Source organism: Manacus candei, unplaced genomic scaffold (genome assembly GCF_025592945.1).
Source record: "Manacus candei isolate 608988 ecotype Guabito, Panama unplaced genomic scaffold, ASM2559294v1 h1tg000159l, whole genome shotgun sequence".
NCBI classification, from domain to species: Eukaryota; Metazoa; Chordata; class Aves; order Passeriformes; family Pipridae; genus Manacus; species Manacus candei.
In genome coordinates, this window is record NW_026138207.1 from 3,742,665 (window position 1) to 3,758,479 (window position 15,815).

Consider the following 15,815-nt stretch of genomic DNA (forward strand, 5'->3'; position numbering starts at 1 on the left):
TGTTTGACCTGAAGTCAGGGGGTCAGGTTCCCATCTCACAGTATACATAACCCAACATACCCATCTTTGCACCAAAGTAACTGCCAAAATACAGGGTCATGTTGTCTTCCACGGAGAGCCAATGCAGCAGGATTAAATGTACTTCAAAGAAACAGGTCTGTTTTAGTTCAGTGGATACTCTCAGAAATAAGAGCAAGATTCAAAAATTTTGGTTGTAGGTAATTACCCAGAGGCTGAGCATTTTTCAAATCTAATGTTTTTTGGAAGCTGGGTATTCTCTGAGCTGCTCATCCACACCCATAAAATTCATCCAAAGTTGAATTCTAGCATATCTGTTTAGTCACCACAGGCCTCTATCTCACATAGAATGAAAGAAAAGCTAACAATCTGAACTAATACTTATAACTAATACTTATAATGGCTGTGACTGCCTGATATCCGTAAGAATAAGCTGAAAACTGGAAGGAGAACAAGATCATCACAAAAAGATTCACAAAAAAAACTCCTCACTGTTTAGACTTATTATAGATAATCTCATTTTCTACCACAGTGGTCTGTACCTTCACCTACTTCATGAGCATTTGCCTGTCAAAACACTGCTAACAACTTACAAGATGAAAAATAAAGCTATTCAAAGGAGCCAAAATGAAAGTTTAATGTGGAACATTAATTCATCTTTCCTTCTACTCCAGTTTTCATCTATAAACTATGACAGTTTTTATAACCATTTATTTCAGCAACTTGCAATCCTTCACCGTGTCATAACCTTAACTTGCTCTGAAGGCACAAATCAGACGCTGGTCCTGGGGATATTCATAAGATGCAACATTTTGCACAATTTTGGTGCCTGTATTAGCATCTACTGGTCACACAGACTCCTGCATAAGAGGATTCAGGGCATGAACACAACAGTTTTTCTGAATCATAACTTGAACAAGTTCCTCTAGCTGTCCATTGACTAGATAGGGAGCTTAGCCAGCTAACATCAGTGCCCAGGTCAAGTGTTTACAACCACTCAGTACAGATTTTCCCCTCTCCTTCCCTACTTCTGATCTGGCCACCTCACATTTTCTGCATAGTTTGCCTTTCAAACTGCTACTTACCACAACAAACCTGAACCACCACCCCTAAAATCCTCCAGCACCAAGATAAAGAACTTCAACAGCCTTAATAACAGCACATCACATTCTACGGGCTGGAAACTCTGCTACTGTCCTAAAGTTGTTTGAAACCTTTATCAAATATTGGCTCCAAACACTTCCAGATACAGATAATTCAGCAGGGAGAGTTTCTGCCCTGAACACCTTAAGTCTGATTCAAGTATCATGATAAGAGGCCATCCATGTTACCAATTTTTGTTATTACCACTGCTTTTATAAATCTATATGCTTCACAAAGTTCAAGCTACTACCATATCTGCAACGTAGCTTTTTGTTCCTAAGAGTATAATGAAAGAAGCCCAAGTTTAAGCGAGATGTATTTCAGCAAACTGAACTACTTAAAATTCACCTGTCTTATCTACAAGTCTTTGCTAGTGCTACAAGTCCCAAATTTAATATGCTAATTTCAGTGGGATTCCAATAATGTGTCAGTTACTGTGACTATAAAACATTCTTCAATATAATGATGCTGCTGAACCCAAACAGCAAGCAGCAGGCAAGCATGTAATGGGTAAGCAAGGCATCAAGCTGTGGTGCAATTTACTTTTTAAACAAGGTTTCAAACAGTGACTAATCTGATTGCCCAGAGAAGGGGAACATCACATGAATCCTGGCCTGAGAAACAAACCTAATGAAGAAAGTATGACTCACTGTGCAGGCAATGTGATGAGAACCAAATGCTAGATTATCCAACATCACTAACTACAGGAAGAGAAAACATTTACTTCTTCAGTCCTCAGCACAGAGTATAGATAAGACAGGCACAACGTTGCAGAAAAACAAGCAACAAGATGAGCATAGTCACTTATTTTCAAGCAGTGATCAAAATCACAGAGTTCAGAAGTGAGTGTAGCTGTATGCACCAAAAATACAACACTTGCTATAAGGAGCTAAGATTTTTGAAGAAACATCTAAGCCAAAACTACAATATTCCCTTACAATTTCCACAGAAGTTCATATGATTAAAATTTGAATTTACAGGGCAATGTATACCTTTCTACGAAATGTCTGCAATCCTGTTGGGTTTTTATGCAAAGTAGAAAGTGGGTAGGTATTAAAAATGGAAAGTGACCTACTTCCTTTCCTAAATTATGCAAAGTGTTAATATATTGAAACTCAATTGATGTTATTTTTCTTTTAGTCTTCTGGTTTCAATTTACAAGTTAGTCATATCGGCTACAGAAAAGGGGGTGAGTCACACTGTATGTCAAGTATTCGGGAAGTGTTAAATATTTTGCATAGTTACTACTAGTGACAAAGCAGAATTAATTTATCTATGCAGAAATGAGGGAATTCGAAAACATGAACAAGAGGGATATCTGGCAACTGCTCTGAAATACATTTGCGAAGTTTTATAAGTGTCTTCAGTTCGACAATTCTGTCTACCACAGCACACACCTGCTCTGATTTCGCTTCAGTAGCAGAGGTCCAGCAGTAGTAAGAGCTGTACCAACACAGAAGACATTCTCTTTCTTAAAATGCTTAAGCCTACACAAACATTCATACATGATAAGGGAGGATTAAGCTTTAAAAAAGGCAAGGGTAGGTAGAGGATATTTGACAGGATGGAGGTATAAAGGCATAGCATTCCTAAACATAACACAATACAAAAGATATACTGATATATGAAGTTAACACAATACAAAAGATATACTGATATATGAAGTTAATCTTAATTTAGAAGTCCCATTCTGAAAACTTTGCCAAATCAAACCAACATCCAACTTCGCAGTCTTTGAGCCAAAGTGGCTTGCTTTCTTGACACAGGTGGAGAAAGCACTGTAACCAAGTTTATTCCTCAGCCCAATAAGGACAACACACTCAAGTAAATTTAAACTCACAGCTTTGAATCCACAGTTATGTGCTGCAACTACTCAGTCATCAAAAGCCCAAAACACACAAAACCTTGGCTAACTCTGTCATCAGCAGTTTACAAAACACATCAAGCAGGCAAACAGCGATAATTTACCCACACACATCAACTTAGAGGCTGTTGTGGTTTTTTTTTTTTAAGAGCCCAACAGAAGGGATAAAATCATGTTTTTCTTACAGATACAGCATGTACTAGTTTTATCACAAAGTAAAAAAAGGAATAAATCCTTTCATATTTATTGAGAAGGTCACATGAAGCGATGCTATCATATGCAGCCAGTGTCAATAGGAATCTATAGGCCAAGCTACATGCATGCAATATCCACTTGTCTTGAAATAATCTCCTCAATCCCTTGTGCAAATTCATGGCATACAGAAGAACAGCAGACTGGAGTCAGGGAAGGCTTCTGATAATCATGTGTAAAATGAAGTTGATTTCTGGATTATATCACACACTTCCACAGACTGTAAAAGTTCTTCACAGACATTAACAATAACCAGCTGCAGAAGTTAAAGCATGTAAATAGACATGCCTATCCAAAGCCTATTGGATAAAAATATGCCTACTTTTACCTTTTAGGGTAGAACACAAGTTACATACAGAAGATGCACACAAATCCACGTGCATACTGTAGTCATTATTTTTAAAGCTAGGGGATGGGGATGAATACACCAGACATTTGGCTACCAAAACAGACCAATGCTTCTTTGCCGAGATCACCTAAGAATGGAAAGCCATTCAGCTTCAGTTAACCCCTTACTCATTTCATGTAGTTTATGTAGTTTCAAAAACAGTCCACTTATTTTCACAAAGCAACAGCACACACCAGATCTATTCTGTGCAAGAAGTTTCCATCTCCATGCAAGAAGCTGGCTCTTTTGGTTGAAGATCTGGATTCCATCCCAGTTCTGCTGCAGACTCCATCTGTGATTGTGCACAGTAAGCCAGACAGCTAACTTCCGTAGCTGAACTACATCCCTCTCTAGCACTTCATATTCGAAATGCAACTTCAGATTACTCAGATGAAAGACCACAGTGAAGCACTGCATTACAATATTTGCTAATGCAACCACATGAGATGTTGCAGAAGCTGCATCTGAGGGCCAGCAAAGCCTACAGAGCCTGATCCAAATGCCTTACACCAAAGGACTCTCCTGCGTAGCATGTCCAGATGAACATCATGGTCTGGAAAGCCTCTTGCCTGCTGGCATAACAGCACAAGTGGGGGAGAACAAACCCAAAGCAGAATTTACCAATGCAGAGCAGGAAAAGACAAAGCATCAGGTCCTTTTAACAAACAGGTAAGACAAACAGCTTCCAGTAACCATGAAGGAAAAATCATTGTTAGCAGTGTATGCTTCCAGCAGTGCTGTCACATACATCCACAGAAAGAAAAAATGGCTCCCAAAGGCTTTATCGTGGAAAGAAGACCAATTTAGGCATGGAAAAGGTACTATAACAGTTGCAAAGCAACCTGGCAAAAAAATGTTTCATGACTTTGATAGGAATGACACTCTTCATGGGAAGCTGACTGAGGGATACTGTGCCAAAATAGAAGTGCAGAGGAACTTCCAAGCGGTAAGAAGGTACATACACACAAAAGAAGTGCAGAGTAACACTGACAGAAGCCCAACAACAGTTCCCACTGAAGTGAAGTTCACCTCTACCCACTCCAGTACTGTCACATCCCATATAACCATGACATAACCACCACACTGCTGTCAGCTACAGATTTATGAGATGTGAAGAAAGACATTGTCTTCCCAGAAGATGAACCATTTGTGAATATGAATGTTGAAAATCGTCAGTACATGACAGCATCTGTTTGACTGCATATCTTTTGAAATACTTGACTAGTGGGGGTTTCTGCAAAGGAAATTACCTGTTTCCTATGTCCAGCTTTAACTTGTTCTGAAATTAAAGTACTCCCATTATAAATTCAGAAGTGAGGCACTGCATACACCTGCAAGTGGGAAATGCAGTTTGCTATTCAACCAAAGAAACCACCTCCAAAGATAAGCAAAAATATCAGTCTTTAAAAGAAACATCTACATAGGTAACAACATTCTTCTGGGTCACTCTTATTTCCTGAGAGTTCTTACAGTTATCAATCAGAACTTCTCTCCTTTGAAAGGCAGATAAAACAGGTTTCTGTAATAATATGTTCTTAGCCTAAAGAAGATACTCCTCCAGAGAAACAGCAAACACTATGTAATAGCATAAATTTGATGGGAAAGTTCAAAAGCAAGTATTATAACTAATTTTTAATATTAACTAAATTGCAAGTTGGTGTCTCTTACTTTCCTGAATTCCAACACCCTCATGCTGCGTAAAAAGACAAAAGAGTTTAAAGGGGGTTTTTAAGCAGGGCGCAGCGATTTCCTCACCTGTTGCAGTAACACTGCAGCTTCACAGCCACTTGGAGCCACGACAGGCCAGCTGACTGCACGCTGCCCATCTTCCCCCACATGATGCAACCACACATGTTCATGAGCTACACAAACCAATTAAGCAGAACAGATCACATCAGGCCAGAACAGATCTTGTGCAGCCATTAGCTCTGACACCGTACAGGCTCCTAATGGATTCATACCACCAATTTTGGCCTAACTGCAAGAAATGGGGCAGCAATGACAGTGAACAGGACAGGGCTTGTGCAACCACATAGCATGGCATATCTATTTTCTCCAGCCTTTTGTAGTATAAGCTCTTGGAAGATCTGAGGCTGCAGTCTTGCAAGTACTTGGACTACAGGTTCACCTTTCACGGCTACCCTTGCTAGTGTTGTTCTATAATGCCATTAATCTAAAGACTCAAGCAAAAGCAGCAAAGCCTCTGACAAAAAGAAGCCACTCTACTTACACAAAGATCCAATTCCATCAGTCATCATTCTCTGTTCGACTCTATACTCCCTTACCACCATTTAATGCTCTCTTCTGGTTAGTCTTCTCCACTCTCTTTACTGTTGAGCCCTCTTATTTCAAAAAACTCTTCATCTTGCAAGTTTTTCAAGATATTTCCCTTTGATTTTGACAGAAAGCAGTCAAGAAAGACAATCTATGCAAAACAGTACTACATCTTGTCCACTCTGCAATGCCTGAGTTCGCATAAACCAATCTGAACTTCTTTCAAGGCATTCCTTGACAGTCAACTTGTCTACTCTAAAATATCCTTCCCTTTATTCAGCTGAATCACCACTGTCATTGAAGCTTATATTGTACATCATCTCTTTCATGAGGTTTTTCACTTCTTACCAAAATGAAGCCTAAAATACAACTAAGAAACCCACAAGGTAATCATCCACTGGCTACATAAAGTGCATCCATACCCTACTCACCATCAATAACACTTATTCTCCATCTGAGAATTAAATATTTTCCCCAAAACGGTAGGACCTACTGGTGCACATGTTGCCTCTAACTCCATACCACTGCATACTGTCAACTGAAGAGGCTGTGTTGCTGGTTTTTCATCTCCAGTGCTTTCCCTGAGGTCAAACATAGCTAGCTATTGCCTCTGCTTGATCAGCAAACTGAAGCTGGCACAGTGAGGCCATGAGTTACCTTTTCTATTGGATCACCAGGTTCAGTCAACTCCCCAGCTGCCTGTCAACCACTGCACTCGGAGGGCAGAAGCAGCAGAGAGCAGCCCCTCTACAAGACAATACACTGTTACAGAAAGTGAAGTGTGCCCCATTAACACAGATCTCTCCAGCTGTATTCAAATCCAGCTACGGAGTAGACATACCAGAATCACTTCATTACTAAAACTCATTGCAGTTCCTACTGCAGAACCACATTGCCCCTCCTAGACAGTATATTTATTCCCTGTGATACACATACAAACTGAAGGTAAGTAGACCTATTAGACTTTATTAAAAATACTGTCTTGAGATTATTCACAACAGCTGTTTCCTCTTCAAGCTAGAGGAAAACAGATGGCAACATAACAAGAGCTAGATAATTTTAAAAATTAACTCTCAAACATGACACTTGTACAGGATGTCTTCCACTCATGCATCTCCAAATGGGCTAGTGAAAAAAAAAACTGATGCCAAATGTCATTTTGCTAGTACAATATAGCATAATTAACACATCAAAAAAAGAGCAGAACAAAGAATACATCAGACTGCACAGAACTGCAGGTTGCACAGAACACAAAGCTGTTGCAGTAGATTCCCTACAAAACACTGAGAACATAACATTGTTTATCTCCTCTCTCAAACACCTACAAAGTTTGACAGCATCAAGACACCAGCAAAGCATCAATTAGAGGCGTGGAGAACAGGGATGTATTCTTTCTAATATTCATTAGTAACTTCAATCAAGATTCATAGGGGTGGAAAATAGCAAGGAAAATATTTAAAGTCATACTAATTATCTCTGTGAACATGAGAGGATTTTATTTGTATTGGTCTGGCAGAACTGCAGCCCATCAACTATATTTCATGCATATTCCATACACTTAGGAGTAGAATTTAAGAAACTATAAATACACCACTATAACAGCTTAAATACAGATTGAGGGAGGCCATGTATTATTGAGCTATCGCATGTTGAAATAATTCCTACCAAAACATCAGTATTTATGGACAGCTAGCAATGAATACTCAACTAGTTATGCTTCTACGGGACTAATTCAGAGCAGAATGAAAAATTTTGGACAGAAATGAAAGCTATGCTTCTAACCAGCTACTTTAAGGAAACACAAAGTTCAGGGTAAGCGAAGAGTATCTTTTTTTTTCTGACATGCTTGGCACTGAAATGCAGCATGCAGCAGACCACTGAACTACCAGCTCGGGCTTCAGGATCTACTGATGTCTCTGAGTCTTACATTTAGAGTAGTGAAGAAAACACTTCACCATTTTTCTGGGCAGACTCTTAAAAGTAACTACTCAAGTTCAATATATACTGAAGAACTTCCTTGGCAGAAGAATTTATTTATTTTAAAACCCAACAAAATATTTTCTGCCAATCCAAACATCTTTCCAAATCCCACTGAAGATCTGCAGAGAAATACACCCAGTTCTGTTCTCCTACTCCATTAACATGCCTGGTATGAGCCTCCACCACTTATTCTATTAACATTTCTGAAAAACTAGAAATTAAATAACTAGAGCAGTTAGACACCAGCTTTACAGTGAAAGCAAAACTGGTCCAAAAGAAAAATTACAATATACGTGTATGTATATCTATTCATCCCCCTTCAAAAAAACCCCAAGCATAAAACAAACCAAACACATAAGTTGTATCAGATGGTTAGCACATTTAGAAACACAGCTGGTCCTAAACTCATCTTTGGATACACTCAACCCTATAATTGACAGCACAACCCAAGCTGTAGTCCCTGTGATTCTTCCACCTACCATGTTTAATTGTCGTAATTTGAAGTCAATATGCCTCAGAACTGCAACACTTGTGGTCAGTAAAGCATATATACAAACTGAAATACTGTCCTTAATAATAATATATAGGGAACGTATAGTATAAAATAATAAAATATACTACAAACATAATCATAATCTGTGCAATATATATTGCAGTGCATTATATGTTTTCTATATTGTATAGTCATGTGTTATAGAAATATATGAAAACCCTACACAACTTACAAGCAACTTTTAACTTTGAAACTCCCTGATGAGCTGACATTTTAAAAACTTTAATTTCATTTCTGACTACTTATTCTGCTGGGTTTTGAAACAGCTTTATCTGAGACACAGAATAGAGAATTCTTTCTTCTTACAAGCATAATCAAATATCATATGATGCTAATATTTTACTAGATCATAAATACATCTGTAGTGTCTAGAATGGTGAAACTGTTTGGTGTATTAAAAAGCCAAGCAGTGAAAGAGAACAATCACAGAAAAAAAGATACTTCCTTCCACGCCATTTTGTCTTTCTGACTGCCATTCTAAGGGTAGAAGACTGGATTTTGCAACTTGACCACCATGTTATTCAGCAAATCTGTGATCTCAAGCAAGACAGTGAAGCCTCTGACATGGTCATGTACTCTCTAGCTGTGACTGTATGAATCAACTTCCTCTATTTATGGAAAGTGGGTACTAAATTAACTCTTGCCTTGGCATTTATCATCTACAAGCTTCATTCTCAAATTCCCGGGATATCCTCTGTCTGGCACAGTCTGCCATTCCAAGTAAGTTGTGTAACTCCTGCTGGCATGGCTAACCAAAAGTTGACACATGTTCACATTGCAGAGGTAAAAAAAAAACAAACCAATAAATCTTTACTGTCTTATGAAACACAAAACTCAAGTACATGGCATTGAGACTGCCATCCCCATCATCACACCCACACCCAAACCTGTTTAAATGGTACCTCTTCCATTAGTTTGCTCCCTTTTGTAAAGGCAAAGTAGATATAAACACATGTATTGAAAATATGGCTTGTAGATGAATTAGGAGATGAATTTCTAAATCTTAAGCACAGGCCCTGCCTTGTTTTCTCGAGGAATCAGAAGTAATAAATGCTGCCAGTCAGACTAAAATTCAAATGGAAGGAGATGGGGCACATATGCAGTTGATAACTGCAAAATAACCACCTAAAATAAATCTGCCAAGGAATCCAACTACATCGAATTTTAACCAGTTACAGTGTACTTGCAGGAACAAGAAGGAAACCCATTTAACAAGCTTCCTTCCTCATCTTTTCGCTCTCCTGACAGATCCTCATTTAAAATGCTTTATGACAACCATCTATATCATGTGGGTTATCTAAACTAAAGTTCTCTAGCTTGTTATCATTAAGAGCTGCAAATTACCAACAGTTCACACGCCAGGGAAGATGTTTACTGAATAGATAGTACAGCTCCGTGGTCTTCCCAGCGGGGAGGAAAAAGCCACTTAACCAGATAAGCTCAGATAACCTTTCAACTTCTCTCCACTTCCACCTCTTTGCTGTACCCTTCAGCTCAAAGGAGCACCTAATCTAATTTAGACAGTGCCAGAATCAACACTGGACTTAAAGACCTCACATACAACTCTAGCACTAACAGTAAAGCCTATACAGTGCTATAAAGGAATGTTCAGTAACTAACAGTACACATCTCATGGGCTCTCTGCTACCTTTTTTTGGGAGATCCTATACCACTTTCTTTACATAACAGTTGTAAAAATATTTCCTCCCCACAACCCTGCAACTGCTGTCTCCTTACATCTTTGCTTAACCTGATTTCCTGTCATCTCACTGGCTCTTACCCAAGCAAGATACTCTTAAACATACAGGAATGCCTGATGTCATGCAGCAAGGAATTACTAAACCCACACAGTGCAGACTTTATGTGCATCTTAAGTGAAGATAAAAATCTCTGAGCAATTCGATTACAGAAAACAAGCCTCAGATGGATTTAACAGTACTCTGGTATTTTCCATTATATGCATTCAGACTACCATTCAAAATATTGTGCATGAGTTGTCATTCACCTTTTGAATAAAGATTAACAATGATAACAGCTTCTAACTCTTTGAATCAGTCAGAACTGAAGACGAAGACTAAGGCACCACATGCTCATCTACAGAATATTGGTCATTACTCTCCCTTCTGTGGAAGCAGCACATTACAAGTGCTGCTGTTATGAGACACACCACCATCTTTTAAAGCAGCAGGAAACTCAAATGCAAACAGAATCCTTTCATCTCAAGTACAGGTCTGCAGGGACAGTCACTGGTTGAGCTCATAAGCTCATTTTTTACACAACTCTCTGTCTGCTGCAGAGACTCCAACACAGCTCCCACAGAAACAGCACAAGAAAGTCTAAAAAATCCTTCTGGGGAAGGGGGAAAGAAAAGAGTCAGGAAACAAAGGAACATTATATTAATAGGTCTCTTCTGCTAATCAACAGAATGCTGCTGACATGATATAAGGGCAGACTTGACAGAGTCTGGAGAGAAGTAAGAGCATGCACCAGAAACTTCACAAAAAAAAATCAGACATGGTTTCAAACCACAGAAAGAGGGAAGAAGAATAAATCACTACAAAATGTCACAGAATGAGAGCAAGATATTAGTCAAAATACATGGATGAATAAAGGGACAAAAACAGCTGCAAAAGGTTAAAGAGGGTTCAAGAGAATTTATTTTCTGTCCCTCCCAACAGTTCAATTACAATGTGACATACTGTAGCAATAGCTACCTAATATCTGGTGCCTCCCACACACTTGCCTTTATCCACAAAGAGCTGTGGAAATACTCGCCATGCAGTGCAAGTCACAGAGGTTTGAAGAAGCACAACGGGGGGTTGGCTCCCACAGCGTACAGGATGCATTTTATTGCCACAGTCAGTGTTACGAAACGCGCAGCCCTATTTTCTGTTATTGCACCTCCACTTCCTCTTTTCACCCTTGAAGATTCTCACCATGGCTATCCCAGGATCAGGAACTGCAGATTTTATGTGATTAAGGCTAGCCCAGACAAGATCTTACCAAAACATCAGTGGTGCCAAGGCCCTGAGCACAACCTCTCCTCCACCCCTCAGGGGTCTGAATGCCTCGGCTCAAGGCCAGCTGTGACACAGTGCAGCTGTGTAAACTCGGATCAGGCTGCTGGGGAGAGAGCCATGCGAGAAAGCACTGGAAGAAGCCTCACCGGGCACCTTTCTCCACTTGGGAGTTGCATTCCAGCTCATATACTCACCTTTGGACCTTGTCAGAGCTATGTAGCAGGTCTGTCTGTGCCTGGTCATTTGCCTTACCAATCCTGACTCTGAACTCCTGACTTAAATTCCTGCTGTTACCTTGGAGGTGCACAACACTACAGACTTGTCTGGTGATCACCAGGCTCTTAGTTGACCCTGGTTAGCATAATGGAGCTACTCTACCCTTGTTTGTCTACCCACTTTGATGGCAAGATCATTGCCCTGCCAGCTTTGCTGTCACACTCACTTTCCAGCTTGCCTTTCTTTACCAAGTAATGCACTTTGTGCTCTGTGACGAGTGGAATAGGTTAGCCTCACATTAATCTTTTTTTCATTCAGTTCTGCTCTAAATATTAATAAAACACACTCTTACACCAGCAGGCACTGGAGTTCTGTGATTAAGGTCACAAGGAGCAGTGGAGTATTTCACTATTGCTATCCAGAACAGGGTAACACTTTTCAAGGCTAAGCAAAAGGTTATATTTGTAACGTCAGTGAAGAGTAGCTTTTCAGAAAGGTAAGCAGCTAGAATGCAAAATGGGATTTATTACTAAGGTTATAGCAGAATTCTCTACATTATTTAGACTCCAAGCAAGTAGAACAGAAGTTACTTGCACAAAACAGTGCTCTACACCAGGACTGGGATCTTTATGTGGTAGTTCAGTGCTAAAAATTCCACTACTGCTAGCTTACAGAAAGGTAAAAACTGTGTCAAATCCTGCAGAACAACAGGGAGAGTCTGAACAAGCTCTACTGGGGAGGGGCAGAGGAGGATGGGTACAAAGGGGGAAATAAAAGGGAAAGCAACAATTTAGTACCAGTTTCCTCTTTGCTTTGTATTTCTAAGACCCAAACAGTTTTGTTTTCTGCTAAACTCTTCCTACTATCCTCAAGTGTTTCAGCTAAAACAGGTAACATAACTCAGGAGAAGTCAGCTTGTCCTGAAAGATGCTCAGATCAAACTTAAATGTTAGGCAGCCCTTGGCTTCAGAATAGGACCTTAAATAATTCAAAAAAAGTTCCCAAAAATCCCAGAAAATAGAAATCTGCATCTTTCCAATCCTTGTGAGAGATACTTGCTCTGGTACTTGTCTTGCATGTGACTTGCAAATGACTTGCATGTTATTTCCCTAGTACTGGATATAACAGGCAGGACTTTCACTGCAAGAGCCCTACTGTGTCCAGGAAGATACAGGCATTTGACTCAAAGTGAAGATTGACAAGAACAGGATCTTGAAAGGAAGGAAGCAAGACTTGGCTAGGCAGAGAAACAGAATCCTGCTTGTCCTCCCCTGTCCCTTCCCCTGGCAGGGCTCTCTCATCACCCCGGGCAAAGCCAGTTGATTCGATCTCTACATACACGAGGCTCAAAGTCTCAGCAGGGGGAAGGCACACCACGAATCAAGTCAGCAGGAAGGAAGATGACCGACACAGTCGAGTAACAGTGTTTGGATATATATTCAGATCCAAAATCCTTGCCACTCAACAAAAATCACCTTCCAGAAAAATATAGAAGTAGACTCAAATTGGCACCATGACTGCTAAATACAATTTTTCTATCCTGTCCCACATGTAAGAGTCAGCTCTGCCTTGGAAAAGGCTGGAAGATTTAAAATTCCATCATATGGTAAGGAATACAGTGAAAGAGCTCAACAACAACGCCAGAGCAGGTTTTGAACTGAACAGGTGTGCAGGAAACCATGTATTCCACTACATGAACAGAATACAGATAATGAGGATAATAATAAATTATTATTAATTATAATAGAATAATTACTCATTACACAATTACCACCCATCTCATGGACTGAAAATAGCACAGTGTTTCCCTTTTATAAGTAAATAAATATTCCTGTAGTGGCAGGGAAGTTGAGTACACAAAGGGACTCAAGGTTACAAGGTTATCCTCATGATGGTAACCCTCAGTTTCAAGTATTTGACTCTGGAAGCTCACTGGTGCTTAGCAGACACAGGGGTAAACAATACAAGCCTTCTAGACACTAGTGCCAGCTGCCAGGAACATGAATGAAGACATATGCCTGATACCACAACATCACAGTGAGACAAATACCCAGGCTGTCTCACAGGCAGAACAGCAGCTATGTGTTTCAGTGACTTTCTTAGATCAGGCTGTCTTTCAAATAATTAGCATACAAATTCATTTATCATTAAGGTTAATTAGGCAATTAATGAACTGAAAAATTAAAATACCTGAGAAGATTGTAAAATGAACTAAGTGGGCCAGGTCAAACTTACTTTCTAGTGTTTTGAAGGTTTGGGGCTGAACTATCCAATATGGATTATTATGACAGTACAAAACCAACAACAATATAATTACACTGTCTAAGGCTAAGCCATAAGTGCTGACATGATTCTGAAGGCTGGGCATAACTAAAGACCCTTTAGAGGCATCACTTATACCACAGAAGACTTATAGCAGCACCTTTTTAGTTAGTTTTAATTTACAGAAACCTCAGCCTCCTTCCATTTCCCCCTCAAAAGCTCTCAATCACAGCCCTACAACAAAATTCACGTTAGTCCCCGTCAACAACTGAGTAAGCACTTCATTCTTCAAAAGAAATACTTAAGCATACTCTTGATACTAAGCTATTTTGGTTCAAAAATTTTACTTCCATGATTGTTAAAAAAAAATAAAATCCTGATTAAAATAAAGCTAACCTATTGGTTTAAAGTCATGTTTTGAAGCTTTATATTGTCGTCATCTTCATCCTATGGTGGCCTATTTTAGAGCTAATCTCACGTTCTCCAAAGAAAAATATCATTCAACAAACAGAAAGCAATGCAAAGCAAAAAAAAAAAAAAAAAAGAACACATACTGGCTGGGCCACAGCTCATCCTCTCCACACCCTGCTCCTCCTCCAGTTATGAAGGCTCAGCACTCCAGCACAGCTGGTTTCAGGTGTACCACAAAGGACATAAAAGCAACAAACACCTTGTGAGAGGCTACTGGCCAACACAGACTGGTTCTCCTCCTCCCCTTGCATGGACCCCATATGAGATTTTCTAGATGCATTCCCATAAGATACTCTTCTTCCTGCCATGTCCAGTCTCATTCACCACACAAATTCTAACTTAGGGGAGAGATTATCCAGTGGGGTGGGAGGGGAAGCATGCATCCAGGTCCAAGACAATGGCAAAAGAAATATCAAATACATGCACACAACACCTGCACTAGACCAAAGTGCTCCATTGTGCTTTTGCTTCTATCCAAACCCAGCCTACTCCAAGACAAATATCCCAATTTTTTCTCCCGCAGGCTGATACCCTAGAAGATACATACATTGCAAAATATATCAGCTAGCACTTCATCATGACACCAAAAACTACCATATGTTTTACCTAAAATACAACAAAAGCACTGCCTCCTCCAGAAGCACAAAGGGAACCAAATTCCTGCCTTGTGACTGACTCCATACTCTGAAGAAGTAGGTGGAAGCTCCTGGCCCCATCCCACATTGTGAAGTTCTGGAGAGCAACAAGGGATTTGACCTAGCCCCATACCCAGTATTTCTTCCAGTCAAGTCACCTCCCAAGTTGTGGGTTTTTCAGGTCACATTCCAAAGCACTGAGTTAACCCCATGCAGGGCAAGAGGAGTTTTGGCATACCTGCAGCCTGGCACTAATTCACAGACATGTAAGCTCTTATTTGGTTCTAAGCCCTTCCTGGATAAGATATTTGTGCCTGACCCCATTTCATTCTGCCACTGTGCATGGTCTGTTAAGTACAGTATTTGCTCATGTTTCCCAGTGCAGTGTGCATGGTACTGCTGAAGTAGGGACCCCACCTTACAAGCATCTGGTACTTCTGGTTATAGCCTAAATCAGTCACCACACAAAAAACAAACAAAACCATGGAGTTTGACATGGCACAACTAAACCCAAGAAAGATTTCATGCGAATAGGTGAAAACTACACTTTAAATTCCAGAAATTCACTTGGCACAAGAAAGTGAAGTCCATATTCAAAAGCATGCAGTACAAGTTACCCATAGTGCTAGATTATGAACTCCCATTAACAGAAGAAGGGCATCAACATAGCAAAAATTTGTAGGTGTTATCAGAAAACTAATAATCACAACATTTTCCACTAGACTGTTACAGAGGCTGG

At 39.8% G+C, this 15,815-nt stretch overlaps 1 protein-coding gene across 2 annotated transcripts in view; it reads right to left on the reverse strand.

The window, feature by feature from the left end:
- The window catches only part of RASA3 (RAS p21 protein activator 3), a 128,815-nt gene that overhangs the window by 100,384 nt on the left and 12,616 nt on the right, over positions 1-15,815 (reverse strand). The gene's annotated exons all lie outside the window — the stretch shown is intronic.